We start from the raw sequence: 5,820 nt of genomic DNA on the forward strand, positions 1-5,820 counted from the left end.
TGAAGGAGCTGCTAGCTTAGTTTAACTGAGGTGGGAAGACACACCTTGAATGCAGGTGGCACCACTTCATGGGAGGAAGCAAGCTAAACACCAGCATTCGCCTCTCCTTGCTTGCTGGAGTAGACACACCCAAGAACTGGTCCCTGCCATCATGGCTTCCCGATGATCCCTTATTGTACCCTCAGACTGTAAACTGAAATAAACCTGTCCTTTCTTAAGTGGATTTGTCCCAGTGCAGCCACAAGGCAGTTTGCAGATGAACCAGCATTAGAAAGACAGAGGGGTTCCCCTGGCTGTGGTACTGGTAGGTAACAGTGTCTGTGTAGCTCCGGCTAGATTTAGGAGGTGCGAGCCAATGGAAGAGATGCTTGCAGAGAGGAGCCCCGTCGAATAGGAGGCAAGAGGCCATGGTAGCTTGACCACCTCCTCCCCTAGACCCCAGGAACAGCTTCCCTATGGCTGGGAAGTGGTGTGGAAAGGAGGAAACTACATGAGGACAACACGGGGGTCCTTTCACAGACCCTCACGTAATGGAAGTTCTTCTGAGGAGATGTCTCGGTAGAAGATCTCTAGGCCCTGCTTACTATGCGTCAGATAACACCTCTCTTTCTAAACAGGCCGTGTCAACTGCTGTATGGTTTTCCGTGAGACGGTCTGTTCACACCAAATGGGGTACTGATGACAGATCCAAGGAAAGATTCAATCCAGGTCTAAGTTTAGTGAATCAGCGAGTTTATTGGGGTGACTTACAGGAGTGTGGGTGACTCAGGGGCAGGTGCATCACTGAACAGCCCATCCCTGTATGGGTGATGACTCCTGAGATCTCTGCATCCCTCAAGAGCTCCCTGTGTAACTTGCAGAGCACTTGACTCTTAAGTTTCATTTATTCCTCAAGTCTTAATGAGCCATTATGAGCAAGGTCGCTATGAACATGGCTGAACATATGTCCTTGTTGTGTGGTGGAGCATCTTCTGGGTATATTCCAAGAAGTGGAATAACTGGGTCTTGAAGAAGCCCTATTTCCAGTTTTCTGAGATAGCACCAGATAGATTTCTAATAGCCAGAACCTCGAAACAGCCTAAGTGCCCCTCAGTCGAAGAATGGATAAAGAAACTGTGGTACATTTACACTACGGACTACTACTCAGCTATTAAAGACAAGGAAATCCCAAAATTTGTGGACAAATGGATAGAACTAGAAATGATCATAATGAGTGAGTTAACCCAGAAGCAGAAAGGCTCACATAGTATATACTCACTTATAATTGGATACTAGCCCAAGGGGCATGTCCCATGAAAGTCTTCACTTACAAGGAGATTGGGATAGGTGAGAGAAGTATGGGAGAATGGGGAAATAGAAGGATCCAGAAAGTCCTAGCAACCTACAAGAAGAACATCATGATGGGCAGACTGGGCCCAGGGGTTCTGCTCAAACTACTGCACCAACCAAGGACAACACATGTAGTAAACATTGAACTCTTACCCAGATCTAGCCAATGGACAGGACATTCTCTACAGTTGAGTGGAGAGTGGGGACTGACTTTCACACAAACTCTAGTGGCCCATATTTGACTACTTCCTCTGGATGGGGAGGCCCGGTGGCACTCAGAGGAAGGATAGCAGGCTACCAAGAAGAGACTTGATACCCTATGAGCATATACACGGGGAGGAGATCCCCTCAGTCACAGTCATAGGGGAGGGGAGTAGGAGGAAAGTGGGAGGGAGGGAGGAATGGGAGGATACAAGGGATGGGATACAATTGAGATGTAATATGAATGAATTAATAAAATATATATATATAAACGTGCAACATTTTGCCTTACTTTTATGTAGGTCCTGGGGCTCTGAACTCAGGTCCTTGTGCTTATGGGCCAGACACGTCAGCATCTCCCTTGCATCCTTTCATAGTCTTTGCTAATACCCTCTCCTGTCTGTCTTTATCCACATTTTCACCCCAGGAATCCAGAATATACCTGGTACATGTTGGTTGCTCCAGGTATCAATTCTGGCAGAGGGCATCCCACATTCGCCTTTTTGCCTCCCTGTGGCACTAGCCAAGTACACAAGTCTGTTGACATCCCTTCCCAACGTCCTCTATGGTGCCAAATCAAGGTGATGCAAGAAAACAAGACAAGTCAGAGACCAAATTAGCAAAGCCTGTGCATTTATAAGCCACAGCTGTGGAGGGATTATGGCTGTCGCTTTCCTTGAAGCAGGTGGTTGGAAGGGCTTGAAAGGGTTCATAGATAAAAATAGGAAATCCTAAGCTAGTCTCCGATGGGTGAGCAATGGGTGAGAGTTCAGTTTCTTTTTGATCGATCTTTCTCTGCTTCCTTTTGAGACAGGCTCTCATGTTTCCCACGGTGGCTCTGAACTTCTCTGATCTCATGACTGAAGGGGTACAGGTATGCAGCACCATGCCTAGTAATGAGGTGCCAGGAATCGAAACCAGGGCCTTGGATATAGTTGGCAAGTATTCTACAAAATGAGCTACATACCAGTCTCTTGCTTAAATAAACTGATACCAAAGTAGGCTGATAAAGAATTTGTCAAGAGAAAGGACAGCGTGAGGAGATGCTGCCACAGCCACCAGCGCAGCTGTGCCAGAGCTGCAAGGAAACCTGCGCCCTGCCTCCACCCTCCCAGCCAATGTGGATTTGTTCCAACGCTCTGCTAAAATGTGCATGTGGGTGACTATAATTTTCTGGGCATGCAGAGACACGCCTTACCCGAGGACATGAAAAAGGCATATAGGAACCCGTCACTTAGTGACACCTAGACAAAAATCCTGAAAATAAAGAAGCAGAGCGGAAATTCAAACAAGTAGCTGATGCATATGAGGTGTTATCAGATGCAAAAAGGCAGGACATCTATGAAAAATATGGGAAAGAAGGATTACACGGTGGGGGACGAGGAGGTGGGAGTCATTTTGACAGTCTGACTTCACATTCCAGAACGTAGATGATGTCTTCAGGGAGTATTTTGGAGGAAGGGATCCATTTTCATTCGACTTCTTTGAAGACCCATTGATTACTTTTTTGGGAACTGAAGGGGGTCCCTGAGGAGCTAGAAGCCCCACTATCAGCTTGTTTTTCTCAGCCTTCAGTGGACTTCCTTCTTTTGGAGGTGGGTTTTCTGCTTCTGATGTAGGTGTCACTGTGTTCGGGCCACTAGGCCATCGGCGCCTCACTTCATCCTCTTCAACGTCATTTGGTGGCAGTAGAATGGGAAACTTCAAATCAATATCAACCTCAACTAACATAGTTAATGGCAAGAAATCACTACAAAGAGAATTGTGGAGAATAGTCATGAAAGAGTAGAAGTTGAAGAAGATGGACAGTTGAAGTCCTTGACGGTAAGTGGTAAGGAGCACCTGCTATGCTGGGATAACAAGTAATTCAATGCAAGCATTTAACTGAAACATTAAACCATAACAAACACCATTTGAGGAATAACAGAAACTTTTTTTTTAAGATTTCAAAGGAATTCGACTTTCTGTATAACTGTACCTAATTTAAAGTGTTTATAAAACAGCGCATCGGAGCCCCTATTTGTTATAGACATTTGAGTTTGTTGTTGGGACCACAAAATAGGTGGTCTTCTTCTTCTTCTTCTTCTTCTTCTTCTTCTTCTTCTTCTTCTTCTTCTTCTTCTTCTTCTTCTTCTTCTTCTTCTTCTTCTTTAAAATTGCTGTAATCTCTGTATGCACTTTGTTTTAAACAAAACAAAATATAAACCAAGGTGAGCCCTGTGACTCTTGCGTTGTGCTAGGACAAGATTATTTTAAATCACCAGCATGGATCTGCTTCCCATTGGGTTGAAATGTGAGTGTGTAGTGTCAGCCTGCTGTGACATTGACATTGCCAAGTGAACTTCTACAGAAATACTTCAATTTTATTTTCAGCATTTAGAGATGAAAGCTATTACTGCATCAATGGTAATACATTTCTGGTTTGGTGTAAATTAAGGGTGTTTGCTTCTAGTTGTGCATGGATGCTGGCAACTTTGCCTATTCTGACAATTGTTTAAATATGTAATGTTAAACTTTGGTTTTAAAAAAGCTGGTAATTTGGGTCTTTTGTCATTTGATTAAAAAAAGAAAAGAAAAGAAAAGAAAAGAAATATGGGGAAAAAAGAATTTGTCAAAAATAATCAGGGCTGAGAAATGACCCAAACTATACTAAAAATGTAATAGTTTCTGAAATTGTATATGGGGCAGGATTTTATTGGGCTTTGTGGTGTGTCCCCAAATCCCTTATTCTCTGGGTCTCTCATCTTAAGGGACAGGAAACTTTAAGGTCCCAAATGTGAAAGGCATACCCTAAATCGAGCTACCCTAACCCCCCTGTAGATACAGCAGGTCCAGGGATCAGCCCCTGGAGGACATTGTCCCCATGCCTTGGCCTCTCATTCACCGCCAGGATGGTTCTCTCCACCAATGGTAGATTTCATTAGTGCATGCACAGCACTTGAGGAAAATGGCTTTACTTACCGCTCAGTCTGGGGCCTCCTGTGGTTGCCACAGAGAAACTGTAATCAGGTGTGCAGAGACTAGAGGGGTTTTAGTTACAGAGTAATCACAAGTTTCCCCACCCTGATGCCTAATGAATGTAAATGAGTGACAGGAGACCAATAAACAGATGTCTCTGTTGTCTGTGAATTTTACTGTGGAGGAGAAGAGAGGTTATGGTGTAAATGAGAGCAGACAGCCCACACAAATTGTGCATCACGTGTGAACATCACTTGCTGATGGATATTCTCCCCCCACTCCCCAGCATCTTTTCTGTATTCCAGTTACTTAGAACTTGTTCCAGTCTTCCTCAGAGCTCTCCTGTCTGTGATGGGTTTTCTAGTTTGGGCCAATTGAGGTGGGAAGGCCCTACCTGGACATGAGCAGCACATCCCATGTGCTGGGGTTCTGGACCGAACAGGAAGGAGAAAGAGGGCTGAACCCCAGCCTTCATCTCTCTGCTTCCTGACTGCACATGCGATGTGAGCAGCGTCTCTTGATCCTTCTGCTATGACATCCCTGACAGGACAGATGGTACCCTCAAACTGCGAGCCAAGTAAATCCTTCCTTCCTAAAATTGCTTTTGTCAGAGCAATGAGAAAAATAACAGGTACAAGTGCCAATGAAACACTGTATGTGAGATATTATGTTTTCAGTAACTATTTATGAGTGTTTTGGTTTTTATCAAATGAGGTCAATACAGAGAATTAGTAGAAATTAAAATTAACTGAGCACTTAATATGTATTGGGTGCGTCTCTGAGTTGTTATAGGCTAGCTCCTTATTCTTCATAATAATCTGTGATATTCCTGACACTATCATTCTTATTTTATAGACGGAGAAAGTGAGGCACAAAGCATTAGGCATCTCTATGGAGAAATGCCTCCTACAGGTTAGTCTATAAGCAAGTCTATGGGGCCATTTTCTTGATTAGTGATTGATGTGGAAGGGCCCAGCCCATATTGGGTTGGGACCACCCCTGGGCAGGTGGGCCTAGGATGTATTAAAAAAGCAAATCATGAGGAATACACCAATAAGCAGCACTCCTCTTTGGCTTCTGCTTTCATTCCTGTCTCTAGGTTCCTGTCTTGATTTCCTACTCTAACTTTCCTTCATGTTGGACTGTAAGGCTATGAGGTAAAGTAGACCTTTTCCTCAAGTTTTACTTGGTCATGGTGTTTAGTGCAGCACTAGAAAGCATCTTTGAACACACACACACACACACACACACACATGCACATATGCACACACCCATAACAGAATTCTGAGCAAGGTGCTCCTCTGCTAGGCAAGGCATGGCAAGAACACAGCT

The 5,820-nt window shown here is 44.2% G+C and overlaps 1 pseudogene; it reads left to right on the top strand.

Annotated features, from left to right (window-relative positions):
- The first annotated feature begins 2,700 nt into the window (after window positions 1-2,700).
- LOC127190934 (dnaJ homolog subfamily B member 6-like) lies at window positions 2,701-3,396 on the top strand (annotated as a pseudogene).
- Window positions 3,397-5,820: the final 2,424 nt, after the last annotated feature.

This window comes from Acomys russatus, chromosome 6 (genome assembly GCF_903995435.1).
Source record: "Acomys russatus chromosome 6, mAcoRus1.1, whole genome shotgun sequence".
NCBI classification, from domain to species: domain Eukaryota; kingdom Metazoa; phylum Chordata; class Mammalia; order Rodentia; family Muridae; genus Acomys; species Acomys russatus.